This window comes from Cetorhinus maximus, chromosome 14 (assembly GCF_964194155.1).
Source record: "Cetorhinus maximus chromosome 14, sCetMax3.hap1.1, whole genome shotgun sequence".
Lineage (NCBI taxonomy): Eukaryota > Metazoa > Chordata > Chondrichthyes > Lamniformes > Cetorhinidae > Cetorhinus > Cetorhinus maximus.
Window position 1 is genome coordinate 95,485,851 of NC_135892.1, and position 18,475 is coordinate 95,504,325.

Here is an 18,475-nt window from a genome sequence, read left to right on the forward strand (position 1 = left end):
CATGTGGTTGCTGCCCCATTGGCGTGACTGAGATCAGAAAATTAAAATGTGGGGGAATCCAAGATAAAGCAAAGATCACCCAGCTTTGCATTTTGTTAATAAACATATTTTACAAATTTCTAGCAAGCACCCAATGTTCTCAGTTGAACATGTACACCTTAATAGGAACATTAATTCTGGCATGGTTATGGAGGTGTGTTGATGTAAAGTAATAAATTTCAATTTCATCTCTTGCACTCACCTATGGAACTTTTTAAAAAGACAGTTTCAACTATTGAAACAAGATGGCTGCCGGAGGTCACTTGTCCTCTCTACAACTACAAATTGGTCAAGCTTCTGAAAACTTCCAACATGGATTATAAATAGGACATGCCCAGACAACTCTCCTGTGGAATTTCACACCTGCTAACGTTAACAATTACTTCAAGGATGGACTGAAACCTAAAATGATTGCCACCATTTGCATCACAATAATGGCTATGTTGCATTTCTTTGGGATGGAGACGGAGAGTCTACAGAGACAATGGATACCTTGGAGGTGTTGATATTTTGTCCCTAGCCTATCACATGGAAGAATGGGCCATTCAAAACTGATGCTTGGACATTAAAAAATGAATTATCTAGGCTATAACACAATGGCCAAGATCTGTCCAGATGTGAGCTAGTCAATTACCTTCTGTGGAATACACAGTCATCCTGGAGAGAGAGCGAGATCATGTGAACGAAACCACCTTTTTGAAATTCCTTTTAGTAGAAGATTCTGCTTGTTTTCCAGCGGTCTGCGGGAGTAACATCAGAAACAAGAAGGTACCAGCAGCAGAAAGCTACTTCCTTCCCTCTATCTCTCTCTCTCTCTCTCTCTCTAAGTTGGACCTGTTTGTTTACATCAGACTGTGGGAAGCAGACAGAGAAACCCTGAAGAAGACTTTAATCTCCACAGCAGTATTCCAGGGAAGAAGAGACAACAGCTACAGCTTTAAACGTCACCAGCTGAAAACCAAAGCCTTTGAATTGCTACAGCTAGACCAGTCAGCCACTTACAACCAGTGAAATCTTTATAGCCATGTCTTTTCTGATTGAATTTTAATTTGCCCAAAAGTTAACCTCCTTTACTTTCCAACTTGTAGGTTGTGAACGGAAAATTTGGCGAGAAGGCTAAAAACCGGTTTCACGCTGTCGCGTAGCCAGTTTGCGATTGTCCGCTCCACCCATCAATGACAGGCCCCGTTTCCCACCATTCAACATCGGGAAGTTAATTTTAATGCATTTGGATCTCATTATTGTGCCCTCACGTCAGGAACATCTCCTCTCGTCAAAATTACCGCCCACGTCGGCATGACTTCAGAATGGCGAGCTTCACAACTGCCTTTAAAACGAGCTGAACTTCAAGGGGAACTCGGAGATGAGTGCACACAATCCTGCACAGCTTGCTAGTGTCGCCTGTAGGACATCAAGGAAGAGGCAACGCACATTCCAGAGGGAGCACAGGGAAGTCGCTATTTCCCGGCTGGCTTTCAGTGCAGTGCCGGGGCAAGGGCTCCAGTGCGGGTGAGGACTGGGGTGTCAAGGCAGCACAGACAGAATGAAGGAAGTACACAAGCACATGCTGGGGTGACAGAGTGAGCATTCTTCCACAGCTGAGACTGTTCAGCCGCAGCTCCATTGACAATGCTTGGAGTTGGGCCTCTGAAGCTTTTCTGCCCACTCAAGCAACACAAAAGCATGAAAGTGCCACCAGATGCTCCAGAACTTTTCAACCCTCAGGTTCAGACTGAAAATTAATGTGTGTTTTAGGGATCAGCAGAACAATTGGCCGACTGGGGAAGTTGTAGAATCCCTTTAGGAAAGCTGGCTCACAGCCCTTGGCAATGTCATCATCCTGGTTTGGACCAGTATCCCTCATGGTTCAAGCTAACAGCGCAGCCTTGCAGTGCAGGTTAGGAGAATGCCTGAGCCTGAGCTGAGAGCACAGCATGCAGTCTGATGGCTGAAGCTGCCGCCAATTGGTCAAATGGAGTGGGGTGGAGGTAGGTGGGATTTTGGGCAGCCATGAAGTGCATTATGCACTGGCCATCCAAGTGGTGCCAGCACTTTCCTACATGCGTGAAGGGGACTTTAGGCTTAACCAAGAGATGTTCTTAGGACACATATGCTAACCCACATGTCTCTCTCTTTGATCCTGCAGGAGGAGAACATCAGGATCATGGGGCCTGGTGATTTAGTGGTATGCTTCATGGCTCACAGAGAGCAGAGAAGAAGAAGAGTTTGGCAGAAGCACCTGGCTCGGCAAAGGGAGGAGCACCTCCCTCAAGATGAAGGGGTGACAGGGCTTCCTGCACTCGCAGCTGAAGATCCACAGAGAGCTGTCACTCGTAGGTGCTTTGCTAGACCCAGAGTCTATAGACAGCACCTGTGATTGTTGCAGATGACTGAGAACTGGTGTCACTGAAGATTGCTCATGTCTAAGGAACTGGTTGGTCACATATGCCACCTGCTGCAGGAGTTGGCACCTTGGGGACATGGAGGGCATCATCTGCCAGTGCCATTAAAGAGACTGCGGTGCTCAATTTTTACACCAATGGCTCCTTCCAGGGTTCCACAGATGATCCGTGCAGGATCTCACAAGTCTCCACACACAAGTGCATCCAGGAGTGCCCGGATGCCATCTTCGTGAAGACACAGAACTTTGTTCATTTCGCCCACGATCAGGAAAACCAGGAAGCAAGAGCACTGGGATTTGCACAGATCTCCGGTTTTCCACAGGTGTAGCATGCCATCTACTGCACTCACGTGGCCCTTAGATCTCCATGGCACAAGTCGTCAACTACGTCAACTGCAAACGCTTCCACTCGCTGAATGTTCGTCTGTGGCCACCACAAACGCAGTGTACAGGTCTACGCACGATCCCCAGGCAGCATCCATGACTCCTACATCCTTGGCATGTCTCAGATCCCTGACACCTTCCAGGATTCACAGAGGCTGCAAGGATGGCTCCTCAGGGACAAGGGCTACCCACAGAGGACGTGGCTGATGATGCCCGTGTGGTGGCCTCAGGCTGCAGCAGAGCGATGGCATAAGGAGGCTCATGTCACGACCCAGGCTTTGGTGGAGCAAACAATAGGCATTTTTAAAATGAGGTTCTGGTGCCTCGACAGGTCTGGTGGAGCACTGCAATACAGCCCATTGAGGGTGTCGCGCATCATCGTGCTTACTGCCCACTACACAACCTGGCACTGCAACGGGGGCAGGACCTGGCTGAGGGAGATGGAAGAGCTGCACGTCTGCTCCAATGAGGAGGACGTCAAAGGGGATGAAGGTGATGAGGTCCTCAAAGGCGAGGATGCCAGCGATGAGGCCAGTGCATGGGCCAGGCGAGACAGGCACACTTGGGAGGCCCTCATAGCTGCAAGATTCGTGGAGGATGCGACAAAATGCATTAAGGAGAGTCCTGGCATCCTCACCTGGCATCTCTGAACGTTTGACTCCTGTGTGGCTGATGGCAGCGCACACACCCTCAGTGCTCAGGGTCATGTCATGGAGATGCAGCAGAGGCACCAAATAGTCGCTAGATTCCAGGAGGATGATGGCGACATGCAGAGAGGACACCCCATAGATCTTCACATTGCCTCCGTGAATGTCTAACTTCTGTCTCGCTGAGGGCAGCTCACTTGCGCTTTGTGATCAGGGTCATATCATGGAGACATGAAATTTTAAATGCACCTGATCATTTGTCAGCCTTCAGCACCTGAGCCCTTCAGGAGCACAGCGTCACCGGTCACAGATACTGAAGAGATGGGGGTCAGCCCCACCTCAAAGGTGCTGAGAGCTCATGGAAAGAATGATGGAACTCTGTGACGCCTGCCCACGACATTCTGGCAGCGATGACAAGCACCATCGAGGTGCAGGCATCAGTAATGTGTCCAGTGAGTGTGAAACCAGACCATCACTTTTCTCTGAATGTTACACACTACACAGGGAAGAGGCCCTGGACTGAGACACCTGCCTTTATCTTGTGCAGGAATCAAGGTTTCACATTTGAATGACACAAACACTGCTCATCATAACAAGGAGCCATAGGCAAGGAGCCATTCTTGGGAGTTTATTTACAATAATGAACATTATGTACAAGTGATTAACACCCATGCCCAGGCTGTGCAACTGCATCCTCTTAACTTTCCTAACCTTGGTGCATCCCTGGAGTGGAGGTGGAGGCAGCCTGCTGACTGCAACGTCCTGTCTGTGATGACTTCCATGTGCGCCATCTGGTGTGCCGAGACCTGGAGGGCCCGGCCTGCTTTTGGTATCCTACGGTGGGCCAGCTGCACCCTCCTTGGCCTGTGGAGCTGGAGCTGCGGGGGTCACAGGTAGAAGGGATTTGCTTTGGCTGGACATTCCCAAAGTCACCTGGATGAATGGCCGCAGGGTGTGTACCTGCTGGTCCTCCTCCCTATGGGTGCCCAACAGCCCCTGGCTGACTCCTTGAGGAGAAGGAAAAGCTGGAGTTAAAACAAGCTGCCCTGCACCCCTTCGCATTGACACTGTTGGAGTCAGTGATGCAGTTCAGCCCATGCAGCAGCACAGGACCGACGTCCTGGACCAAGGTCTCCATGGCGGCTGCCATTCTGCCAGTGTTGACCTTGATGCGTCGGCATGCCAGTGCTATCACCTTGGACTGAAGGTGGACGGACTCCTCCATTGTCCCTTTCAATCTGAGGAGTGCAGCAGACATACCTTCCTGATATCCCTGTGATTGTTTTTGCAGCTCCAACAACTTATTGAGGACTGAGTCCAGAGGCTCATCATCTGACTTGGATTTCTTGCCTCCAGCAGTCCTCCAAGTGCCAGCGACCAAGGATGTCCTGCATCCGCCTGCTATTGAATAGATTGAGTGGTATGCTCAGATTGTGATCCCGAGGCTACTCTACACCTAGGTGCCATTGAGGTGTGTGTCGCTGCGTTGGTGGAGGGTGTGGGTGAGTGCCATGATGGGTCTTCAACAGTGCTGCCTTCAGCATCCTCACCCCAGGTGCTTTCGGCGCTGGGGTTGGCCTCAAGGTTGCCTGAGGCGACGTGTCAGATGTACCTAGGACAGAAAGTGGAGATTATTAATAATTGGCAGCCACGTTGAACACAGAACAGTGGACTCAGAGTAGCGTTGAGAGAGGGATGATGTGGTGCAGGATCCTTACATTGTTGTTTGCAGCCAACCCCACCATTGCCACAGGAATGGTCCATGTGCTCTCCGTCCAGCTCCAATGCGTGACTATCGAAAGGAGTGAAGACCTTGATGTCTGACACTCCATTCCAGGTCTGGGACCTCTCCCGGTGATTGTGTGCGATCTTGTCCTGCCTAAAGACAGATGGAGAGATGGTGAGCAAGGCGCATGCCAGGCCAAATGAGAAGCTTGCCAGGCATCCGTATGTGGTGCGCGGAGCCATGGATGGGATGAGGAGGCAGTCTCCAGAGGAGATAAGGCCAGATGGAGATATGAGGGTATGTGTGTTAAAGTGAGTGGTGATGTCCCTTGAGCTGACAGTGAGTGAGATGCCAGTGAATATATATTGGGTTGTGAGTGGGTGAGTTGAGATTGCTGAGATGGTTGACTTACCCTGGCAGCGCAGATGAGATCATTCATCCTCTTTCTGCACTGGGTAATCGACCTCTTGTGCGCAGCATTGGCACTGCCCACCTCTGCCACTATGGGTGCCCAAGCCAAAGTGGTGAGACTGATGGGCCTCCTGGGGCCAGAGCGGGGGTAGAGGACATTGTAGCAGGCCTCCACAGTATCCAGAAGGTGTCCCAGGGATGTGTCACTGAATCTACGGGGCTATACTCTTCTTGACTTTTGGGGCCATATCTTCACCAGAGCAGCCCTGGGCTACGAGCATTGAGAAGCACGCATGCGGCTATACTTTAAGTATGGCGTCCAGCGTGAGGAAGCGGCGAGGTAATGGCATGGCAAGCTAATCGGAGGCTGGCCGCCAGCGATCCAGTGTGTTTCCGTGACTGCATAATTTATGAGCCGGGAAGGGTACGATACTGAGCAAAAAGCCACTATTGTGGCCGGTGGGTAAATCGTCTCTTTTCATGCCTGCTTAGTGCAATTTTGGGACCATTCTGCTGTGTGTGTGTGTGTGTGTGTGTGTGTGTTTGTGTGTGTGTGTGTGTGTCTGTGTGTGTATGTGTGTGTGTGTGTGTGTGCATGTTTGTGTGTGTGTGTGTGTGTGTTTGTGTGTGTGTGTGTTTGTGTGTGTCTGTGTGTTTGTGTGTGTGTGTGTTTGTGTGTGTGTGTGTGTGTTTGTGTGTGTCTGTGTGTGTGTGTGTGTGTCTGTGTGTGTGTGTGTGTCTCGACAACCAGGACGCCTGTTTACCTTTTTAAATATCTTTAGTATCTTCATGTAGGTGGGTTTTCAGCACAATAAAAATCCCTTCTTTAACATCAAGGAAAGCTGCCTGAATGAGTCCTTGACAACCAGCATGTAAATAGTCAAGTACATATCCTGAATTCGCACGTTCATCCTTATAAATTTTTTAAAACTCTGTTGCCATCAGCTGAGTAGTGGGATAAAGAGGGTATGTCCTTTCACCCTTCCTCACCTGGACACACTTTATCATCAAGACTTGTTTTCAGATTTTGGATGTATAAAATACAAACATCATACTTTCGTATCACAAACCCCCTTAGGTATTCAAAACTTGTCCACTTGTGTATATTGATGCGTATTATAGATTTCATTAAAGGACCATGCAAGCAAACACAGGAAGCTATATTCACATTTGAGAATAACCATGCCTTCCTCCTCGAGTGTCAGACTTGGTTCAGTAATAACACTCACTTCTTTTGAGTCAGAAAGTCTCTAGAAATCACTCAGATGACAGTGACTTTTGCATAAAGAAGTTGGTAAGTCAACAGTACATCAACTGGCACATCGATACAGCTGGAAATTGCACAACCATGGGTAGAGACACATATGGGAGCAAATTCAGTGACCCCTAACTGAGTGCACAATTCAATTGAAAACCTACTCAGGTGAGGTATTTGAACAAATGCAGTACAATGTCCAATATAAGGGCAAGTTACCCATGGTTGTAGCAAGATAAACCAACATATGACATTTGGGGGAGGAGTAGGCCACTCAGCCCCTCCAGCCTGCTCCTCCATTCAATTAGATTATGGATGATCTGATTTTAACCTCAACTCCAGATTCCCACCTACCCCTGGTAACCTTTCATCCCCTTGGTTATCAAGAATCTATCTAGCTCTGCCTTAAAAATATTCAAAGACTCTGCTTCCACCGCATTTTGAGGAAAATAGTTCCAAAGACTCACGGCCCTCTGCAAGAAAAAAATTGTCCTTTTCTCTGTCTTAAATGGTTGACCTCTTACTTTTAAACAGTGACCCACTAGTTTTGGATTCTCCCACAAGAGGAAACATCCTCTTCACATCCATCCTGTCAAGACCCCTCAGGATCTTAAAGGTTTCAATCAAGACATCTCTTACACTTCTAAACTCCAACAGATACAAGCCTAGCCTTTCCTTATAAGACAACCCGCCCATTCCAGGTATTAGTCTATAACATTCTTCCTTAAATAAGGAGACCAATACCGCACACAGTACTCCAGATGTGGTCTCACCAAAGCCCTTTATAATTGAAACATAACCTCTCTACTTTTGTATTCAATTCCCCTCTCAATAAACAATAACATTCTTTTAGCTTTCCTAATTACTTGTTGCATCTGCATACTAACATTTTGCAATTCATGCACGAGGACACCTGGATCCCTCTGCACCTCAGAGCTCTGCAATCTCTCACCATTTAGATAATATGCCTCCTTTTTAGTCTTCCTGACAAAATGGACAATTTCACATTTTCCCACATTAAACTCTATTTGCCAGGTTTTTGCCAACTCACTTGACCTATCTATATTCCTTTGTAGTCTCCTTGTGTCCTCTTCACAACTTACTTTCCTTTCTATCTTTGTGTCATCGGCAAATTTAACAACCATACCTTCTGTCCCTTCATCCAAGTCATTTATATAAATTGTGAAAAGTTGAGGCCCCAGCACTGATCCCTGTGGCACACCCTGCCAACCAGAAAAAGACCCATTTATGCCTACTCTCTGATTCCTGTTAGCCAGCCAATCTTCTAACCATGCCAATTTGTTACCCCCTGCACATGAGCTTTTATTTTCTGCAATAAACTTTGATGTGGCACCTTATCAAATGGTCAAATGCTGGTAAACAAACCAGCATTATAGTGCAAAAGCTGGCTTTTTAAGCTGCAGTTAGACTAGAAGCACATTTTTCAAGTTGAGACAACACAAGAAGCTTGATTAGCTACTGAATAGCCATAGTAACATTTTGAAGACAATTCTGAAGGTGTAAAAGCACATATTCTAATCAGGCCCATTGCAATGCCAGCTCATTGCAATGTTAGGCCAGTTCCTTATATTCTCAAAATCCAGGTTGATGGGAAGCTAAAGAAACAAGAGAGAAATTGCATGCTAGTGAAAACTGATCACAGTGATTGGACAACTCCAACTGCAGTGATGCTCAAGTTAGGCAAACCATGGGACTATACAGGGATCACAAAGTCACAATCAACCAGACAGTTTATGATGAGCAGTATCCATTACTGACCTCTCAAGATTTGTAGGCAGAGTTAGTGGGATCCAAAGATATTCACAAAGTGGGATTTGTCCCATGCTTATGCACAGCTCAATGTGGATCAAGAGAGTCTACAGTATCTCAAGATAAATGCACACGGCGTTATATTCCTACACAAAGCTGCCCTATGGTGTGAAATCTCCAAAAATCTTCCAAGCTACAATGGATAAGATTTTGCAAGGAGTGCAGCATGGTTTGTGTAATCAAGATGATGAGCTGACCATGAGCGCAACAGAAGAAGAGAATCTTCAGGTTTTAGATGAAGCGCTAAAAAGGCTCAACGATCACATGGTGAAGTTGAAAAGGAGCAATTGTGCTTTTGTGCATTCCATCAGCGTATCTTGGCCTGAAAATCAATGAAAAAGGGCTGGTGCAAGTGAAAGGGACGATAAAGGCTATAGTCAGTGCTCTGAAATCAAAAGATGTGTTTGAGCTTAGATCTTTTCTTGGCATGTTTTAATATTACTTGCAATTTCTGCCTGAACTTACTATGGTGTTAGCTCCACTACATGGTTTGTGAAAGAAACATGTGAAATGGGGGTGGTCTAAAGTACAACAAAATGGTTACGATGCATGTAAGAGAAACTTGACCAGTGATGAACTGCTCATTCATTAAGGCACAAACCGTGTTCTGAAGCTATTGTGTGATGCTTCAAACTATGAAGTTTGGGCAGTATGTCATGGATGATGGTCAAGAGAAGCATTTGCATCACTTACACTGACCAAGTGGGAGAGTAACTACGCACAGAGAGAAAAGGAAGTGCTCGGAATCATTTTTGGAATCAAAAAGTTTCAACAGTTTTTGTTGGGCAGAAACTGGTACTTGTTCTCATCCTGCCACAAATAGGCTATAATGTATTTTCCTTTGCTCCTTTTGCATAGAAACATAGAAACTAGGAGCAGGAGTAGGCCATTCAGCCCTTTGAGCGTGCTCCGCCATTCATTATGATCATGGCTGGTCATCCAACTCAATAGCCTCCCCATATCCTTTGATCCCTTTCTCCCCAAGAGCTATATCTAACTCCTTCTTGAAAACATACAATGTTTTGGCCTCAACTACTTTCTCTGGTAACGAATTCCACAGGCTCACCACTCTCTGGCTGAAGAAATTTCTCCTCCTCTCATTCCTAAATGGTCTACCCCATATCCTCAGGCTGTGACCCCTGGTCCTGGACTCTCCCACATTTGGGAACATCCTTCCTGCATCCATCCTGTCAAATCCTGTTAGAATTGTATAGGTTTCTATGAGATCCCCCCTCATTCTTCTGAACTCCAGAGAATATAAGCCTAACCGACTCAATCTCTCCTCATATGTCAGTCCCGCCATCCCAGGAATCAGTCGGGTAAACCTTCACTGCACTCCCTCTATAGCAAGAACATCCTTCCTCAGATAAGGGGACCAAAACTGCACACAATATTCCGGGTGTAGTGTCACCAAGGCCCAATACAATTGCAGCAAGACATCCCTGTTCCTGTACTTGAATCCTCTGGCTATGAAGGCCAACATACCATTTGCCTTCTTTACCGCCTGCTGCACCTGCATGCTTACCTTCAACGACTGGTGTACGAGGACACCCAGGTCTCGTTGCACATTCCCCTCTCTCAATTTCTAGCCATTCAGATAATAATCTGCTTTCCTGTTTTTGCAACCAAGGTGGATAACCTCACATTTATCCACATTATACTGCATCTGCCATGCATTTGCCCGCTCACTCAGCTTGTCCAAATCACACTGAAGCATCTCTGCATCCTTCTCACAGTTCACCCTCCCACCCAGCTTTTTGTCATCTGCAAATTTGGAGACATTACATTTAGTTTCCTCATCTAAATCATAAATATATATTGTGAATAACTGGTGTCCCAGCACCGATCCCTGCAGTACTCCACTAGTCATTGCCTGCCATTCGGAAAAAGACCCGTTTATTCCTACTCTGTGTTTCCTGTCTACCAACCAGTTTTCTATCCATCTCAAGACACTACCCCCAAACCCATGCACTTTAATTTTACATGCCAATCTCTTATGTGGGACTTTGTCGAAAGCCTTCTGAAAGTCCAAATAAACCACATCCACTGGCTCCCCCTCATCAACTCTACTCGTTACATCATTGAAAAATTCCAGTAGATTTATCAAGCATGATTTCCCTTTCGTAAATCTATGCTGACTCTGTCCAATTCTGCCACTGTTTTCCAAGTGCTCAGCTATTAAATCTTTTATAATGGACTCTAGAATATTCCCCATTACTGACATCAGGCTGACTGGTCTATAACTCCCTGTTTTCTCTCTACCTCCCTTTTTAAATAGTGGGGTTACATTAGCTACCCTCCAAGCTGTAGGAACTGTTCCAGATTCCATAGAATCTCAGAAGATGACCACCAATGCAATCACTATTTCTCGGGCCACTTCCTTAGGTACTCTGGGATATAGATTATCAGGCCCTGGGGACTTATCGGCCTTCAATCCCATCAATTTCCCCAACACCATTTCCCTACTAATACTGATTTCTTTCAGTTCCTCCTTCTCACGAAACCCTGTGTTCCCCAACATTTCTGGTGTGTTATTTGTGTCCTCCTTTGTGAAGACAGAACCAAGGTATGTATTTAGTTGGTCAGCCATTTCTTGTTCCCCATTATAAATTCCCCTGTTTCTGACTGGCTGAAGGGACCTACATTTGTCTTCACCAATCTTTTTCTCTTTACATACCTATAGAAACTTATACAATCAGTTTTTATGTTCCCCGCAAGTTTACTTTCGTACTCTGTTTTCCCCTTCTCAATCAATCCCTTGGTCCTCCTTTGCTGAATTCTAAACTGCTCCTAATCCTCAGGCCTGTTGCTTTTTCTGGCCAATTTGTATGCCTCTTCCTTGCATCTAATACTATCTCCAATTTCCCTTGTAAGCCATGGTTTGGCCACCTTTCCTGTTTTACTTTTGCACCAGACAGGAATAAACAATTGTTGCAATTCACCCATGCACTCTTTGAATGTTTGCCATTGCCTATCCACTGTCATCCCTTTAAGTAACGTTTCCCAATCCATCATAGCCAACTTGCGCCTCATACCATCGTAGTTTCCTTTATTAAGATTCAGGACCCTAGTCTCAGAATCAACAACGCCACTCTCCATCTTGATGAAGAATATTATCATATTATGGTCACTCATCCCCAAGGGGCCTCGCACAACTACAGTGCCAATTATTCCTTTCTCATTACACAATACCCGGTCTAGGATGGCCTGTTCTCGAGTTGGTTCCTCAATGTATTGGTCCAGAAAAACATCCCATATGCGCTCCAGGAATTCCTCCTTTACGGTATTGTTACTAATTTGATTTGCCCAATCTATATGCATATTAAAGTCACCCAAAATTACAGATGTTCCTTTTTTGCATGCTTCTCTAATTTCTTGTTTAATGCCATTCCCAACATCACCACTACAGTTTGGGGGCCTATATACAACTCCCACTAACGTTTTTTGCCCCTTAGTGTTTCTCAGCTCTACCCATACAGATTCCACATCATTGGAGCTAATATCTTTCCTCACTATTGTGTTCATTTCCTCTTTAACCAGCAATGCAACTCCTCCACCTTTCCCTTTTTGTCTGACCTTCCTAAATACTGAATACCCCTGGATGTTCAGTTCCCATCCATGGTCACCCTGCAGCCATGTCTCCGTAATCTGGACTATTTCATACCTGTTTACATCTATTTGCACAGTTAATTCATCCACTTATTGTGAATGCTCCTCGCGTTAAGGCACAAAGTCTTAAGGCTTGCATTTTTAACATTATTTGTCCCATTCCCACTATTTTTCACTGAGGCCCTGTTTGATTCTTGCCCTTGATTTCTCTGCCTATCATTTTTCTTATTCTCCTTTCTGTCTTTTGTTCTTATCTTGATTCCCCTTCCTCTGACTCCTTGCATAGGTTCCCATCCCCCTGCTATTTTAGTTTAAACCCTCCCCAACCACTCTAGCAAATGTTCCCCCTAGGACATCAGTCCCGGTCCTGCCCAGGTGTAACCTGTCCAGTTTGTACTGGTCCCACCTCCCCCAGAACCGGTCCCAATGTCCCAGGAATCTGAAACCCTCCCCCTCACACCACCTCTTCAGCCACGTATTCATCCAATATATCCTGCTATTTCTACTCTGACTAGCACGTGGCACTGGTAGTAATCCTGAGATCACTACCTTTGAGGTCCTACTTTTCAACTTACTTCCTAACTCCCTATATTCTGCTTTTAGGACCTCATCCCTTTTTTAACCTATGTCATTTGTACCAATGTGTACCATGACCACTGGCCGTTCACCCTCCCCCTTCAGGATGTCCTGTAGCCGCTCTGAGACATCTTTGACCCGAGCACCAGGGAGGCAACGTACCATCCTGGGGTCTCGTTTGCGGCCACAGAAACGCCCATCTATTCCCCTTACAATTGATTCCCCTATAACTATTGCATTCCCACATTTTTTACTCCTCCCCTGCGTGCAGCTCACCACTCAGAGTACAAATCAATGAATTTCCCCAATATCTACCCTGCAAACCAAATAGCCTTTCAGTAACACTCCCAGGTTCTCATTTACAGCATGCTGCCAGATTGTTAGTTATGGGCACCAGTCTTGAGATTTAGGTCTCAGATTGCAACAGATGAATGTTTTATTTGACTTCTCCTTTTTCAGTGCATAATTGCTTCAAGCTGCTTTCTTTTGTGTTTTGTAATAAGACACAAAAGTGGTGAATAATCAGATATAATATGCTGTTGTATTTAAATTATTCATTTGATACTTAATAAGGTCAAGCATCATTTTGGCAATTGATTAGTGCACGGCTGGCTGAAGTGTGACTCAAGAGGTCTAAAAGAGAGGGGAAAATAAGTTTGAAAATGGGAACGAAAATAAAAAGCTCTATATTTTTAAAAGTATGTCCTATTAGTCAATGTTTTAACGTTACAATAAAATCCTCTTATTTCTGGGTAATGGGTCAAGAGAGTGGGAGAGGTGCATGATCAGAATTGGCTCTGACAGGAATGGTTCTAAAAATACTGAATAATTAGTCAATTAGGAAATTATGTCCAGCATTGTGAAATTAGAAGCTGTAATGTTTTGTACCATCACAAACACTTTAAAGAACTACACAATGTAACAATGCCTATGCAAATGGACAAAGCTTAGGAGACCAAAAAGAAATTAGCACTGACTGTTTGAGGTCATTCCTTCTCACTTTTAACTCAAGATAAAAACATAAAATCTGCCTTTACAAATGCTTTGTGGGTAAAATGTATGCAGCAAAGGGTCAATACATGGATAAATCCTGTTATTTTGATGAGTTTGCTATGTAAATTTCACTGATTTAAAATTGTGCGCCCATACACTTTAAGAAAAAAAGAATATCACAATCAATGACAGCAGATTTAAAGCGTTCTTCCGCTTCACATTTCATTGGCACATTCATCCCTCCTAAGTTCGGGGGGGTGGGATTCATACTGACGGAAAATTGATGGGAATGCACTATCACAAACTCCATTTCTTAATATTTATTTGGCACTGACCTGTATCCAGCTTTTCAAGCACTTAGCTGATTTCCCAAGTACATCTATTCATCTGGGCCTAGAAGAAGAATAACATACTACAGATTACACAAAGAAATTATTCAACATCTTATTTAACTCTCAGCCTGAATAAGCTGCTGTGCACGCCTCCTTTAGTGATCATATTTTAGCCTGAAAATATTTTAGGTAAGGCTACTGAATTATTCATTTTTTCTCTCAGGAATGTGAGAAAATTAGTATGGATGTCCCTGATATATTTTGTTTTATGATTTGAGTTGCTATGGGCGTTGCTACATAAGTTGCATTCGCTGAGATCTGGGCTATTATCAAAGCATTCACATGATGAGCAAGCCTGCTCTCATCTTCCTAGCAATCTCAGTGGGAGAAGTTGGCTCATCTCGAGTCCTCATATGCATAATCACGACCATTCTGTCTAAGTGACAGATACAAAGAGATCTACAAGGGAAGGTGAAATGGGTCTTGATGGAAAACCTTTCAAACACCCTACAAAGCTTTGTAGTTAATTGCTAAATGAATGTTTCAGACTTCGGGAGACAGATATTGAAAGTGGCTGCATCAAATTTACGAGTTTTCTTGTAAGTCATCACTTAGAATGTCAGAACATAGTGATTTGGGCATTTAACATATATCAGCCTTTTGTGTGAAGGTTCAAATTTTCTTCATCATGGCTGCTTTTCAAAAATAACATATATATATATGTATTATATATATCTATATAGAAACATAGAAAGGTTTATGTCACAGAAGGAGGTCAATTGGCCCATCATAGCTGTACTGACCAACAATAAGTGTGATCCAGTCTAATCCCACCTTCCAGCTCTTGGTCCGTAGCTTTGTAGGTTACAGCACCTGAAGTGCATATTCAAGTGTCTTTTTTTCAAATGCGATGAGGGTTTCTGCCTCTACCATTCTTTCAGGCACATATTTTGTATATTATGTGCTCATGGAGGTGAGAGATTTCAGTGCTGGGATAAAGTATCTTTTCCATTTTGAGTACGCATTGACAACTCTCAGGTTAACTCCAATACCGTTAGATGGAGACGAAAGCTCCCTATCTTCTTTAGCCGTGAGCTTCAGCCCAAGGACTGACTGCACCAGTGTGACATGCTTCCATTTCCCACACTAGGCTTGGTGCTGCCAAGGCCACACATCTACCATGAATTATGCAGAGGTTCCTTTTTTAAACACAGAAGCACTTAGAACAGGGAATTCCATGAACTCTCCATCTGCCACACCAGCTTGGCACCAATGTGAAAATACAGAAAAAATGTGATTAAGTTGATCCTAGTTAAATCGTCACCATTTCCCTTGTATTCCATATCTGAAGTCAAACTTGGCTGTTAAATCCCCATTCCATCCTCTTCTGTAAGCAGGTCGTCAGTTACTTGGCCCTATCTAACCGATAGAAGGATTATCAATACCATCAATTTCTAATAATTCCTAATGGATCTGCTGATCACTGAAACAGCTATACCAGATGATTGTGAGGCTCCTACATTCAGACCTTCCTCTTTTGGGAAGGAAAGAAATGGTCATAGGCAAATTACCTCCTCCTTCATACTGGTTTGTCTCAAAAGCCAGAGCTGTGATAATGTGCTCGATAATGTTGAACAGATAAAGCTTAATATTCTGAACTGTCACATTATTCCTCATGTCCAATAAGAGAAGTATCATTGTATGTAAATGTCGTTGCGCTTGGATAATCAAAGCTACTTTTGGGAGATTAAGTCCGACAAATCTAACCATTTAGGGATTTTGAAAAGGTTCATATCAGAGGTTTTAATTTGATGTTGGGACAACATTTCATTCTGGAGAAAGTAAACTGCATTTTCCTTCCCTGTGCACCGTATCTAAACGCACATGGACATATTCTGGGCAACGTCAGTTGGGCTTTGAACAACTGATGTCCGATTGCCTAAGATCTAGGAAGTGCAGTGTCATTTATATAATGGAGTTGTATAAACTGTGTAACAATAAGAAGCTTGCATTTACTTATACCTTTAACTTGGATACACTTCCCCAAGGAGTGTCAAAGGTGCAAGGAAAACCAGTACCATGCCAAGAATGGAGAGAATAAGAGACCAAACAAAAGCTTGATCAAAAAAAGGGGGCTTTGAGAATGTTTTTAAAAGAAGAAATGTAAGCAAGGAATAAGGTTTAAGGTGGGATTTAAGGAGGAAATTTTAGAGAGTGGAAGTGTGGATGCCAACATTGGGGTGTAGGTAGGGTAGATCCACAACAGCTGGAGGCAGGAGTTATAAAGCTAGGAAGGGAGCAAGGCCAAAGAGAGATTTAAACATGAGAATTTTAGATTGGATGCAGCTGGGGACCAGGAACCAATGTGGGTCAGTGAGGACACAGGCAACAGGTGGACAGTTTGATGTAACCTGGGACAGTGGCCACGATGGAGGAAGTTAGTGGTATGAGTACGGAATTTGTAACAAGGCTGTAAAGTTTATAGCAGGGCAAAAGTGATGACTTTGATCTTCACAAGGCTTAGCTGGAAGAAATTAAGGGTTCATCCAGGACTGGACAAGTTATAGAATAATTGGAGGGCAGAAAGAGATTGTGAAGTAGAATTGGGTGTTGTCAGCAGTTGGAAGTTGGGGGCATATCCTTGGATCATGTCACCAAAGGGCAGCATGCAGGTGAGGAGGAAGAGGGGACCAAGAACAGTTCCTTCAAGGAGGTAGCAGTGGAGGAAGGGAGGCAATTCCACAGGTTGAGATGCTTGGTCTATTGTTGGGGACAAATGGAACCAAACACAGTTTCCTGGAAGTAGCCATCTGAGGAGAGATATTGGAGGAGGGCTGCATGATTGATTGCCTCAAGGCTGCAGTGAGGTAAAAGAGGAAGAACGCACTGCAACAAGCGTCACACAGAAACTTACTTCTGACTTTGTTTAAGGCTGCGTTACTATAGTGGCAGAAACTTGGTGACAATGGCACTGGATTAATTAATGATAACAAATTAAACTCTGAATGTGAATGGTTTGGTGTTAACACCAATCAAAAGATTTTTCACCTGATGGCAATGGAAGAAGCATGTTATTGTCAAAGTTTCAATTAACCCTCATCATGGATATTAATGGCATCAAGTTGCTTAGGGAACGGAGGACATTGTTCTACAATGTAAGTAGCTAAATGACTCCTCTACCTCACCATGCTGGCAGCAGATAGAGGGCAGTTTCTAATTAGCCTGAGCTAAATTGCTGAAGTCTGAGTGCTTCTTCACATAGTGACAGGCTGGAATTTTAACCTGGGGTCATTTTGCTTTAAGTGGCAAGGAATAAATAAAAAGCTCCAAGTTTCACACGCCTGCCTCCTCGCTGCACATTGGAAGCAATCATGTTAAAAGATTACCTGCATCTGGATATACATTTAAGTATAATAATGAGAGGGAAAAATTGAAGAGACTTATATTTATATCATGTGTTATCATCTCTGTCAAAAATAACTCAAAGCACTTCATGTAAGGATAACCAGTTTCAAATGCAATGATTGTTGCTATGCTAAGCAGTCATTTTTCACAAAAAAAATCCCACAACAGTATTGAGATCAATGAGTAATAAATCTCCATTAGTGGGTGTTTGAGGGAACAATGATGACCAGGAGATAAGGAGAAGCCCCTGACCTTTGAATATTGCTGTGGCTCCTTTAACATCCATCTAAACAATTAGAATACGCAAATTGAATATCTCATCCAAATGATGGTCATTCTTGACAACGCAACATTTTATCAATTCTTTTTTGAGTGTCAGCATAGACTATGTATGTAACCACGGAGTGATTCATGGGGCAGAATTTTCAGGTCAGCGGGCGGGCGCGATCAGCAGGTCCGGGAGAGGCCAGGGATCAGACCGCCGACCACAATCAGCCCCCGGCCACGATTTCACGCGGGCTGGTCCATTAACGGTCAGCCAGCATGAAGCACGCGCTGAAATGCTCAGCGCTGCTGGGGTGCGGGGTGGAGCGGAGGAGGGCGAGCGCTGACGTAAGAGCGGGTGCGGGCGAGTGTGGAACGAAAGCTCCCTTAAGGCAGAGAGCTGCCTCAGGGAGCTGAAGACTTCAAAAGTGTTAAATAAAGATTTTAAAATCAGAACAAAAAAAATGTCCAAACAACACAAACAGTCACCTGAACATATACAATATAAAAATTCTGCCCACAGATTTTTATTTTTTTTAAATTTAATAACAGAAACCTCATCCCACCCTTGCATGAGGTTTCATGAAAAATACAAAGGCTGCA

The 18,475-nt window shown here is 44.4% G+C and overlaps 1 protein-coding gene across 5 annotated transcripts in view; it reads right to left on the minus strand.

The window, feature by feature from the left end:
* The window catches only part of chrm3b (cholinergic receptor, muscarinic 3b), a 1,038,143-nt gene that overhangs the window by 416,136 nt on the left and 603,532 nt on the right, over positions 1-18,475 (minus strand). For all 5 annotated transcript variants that reach the window (XM_078557272.1, XM_078557271.1, XM_078557275.1 and 2 more), the window contains one exon: positions 14,207-14,264. The gene's annotated coding sequence lies outside the window, so the exon portion shown is untranslated. The remainder of the gene's footprint in view (positions 1-14,206; positions 14,265-18,475) is intronic.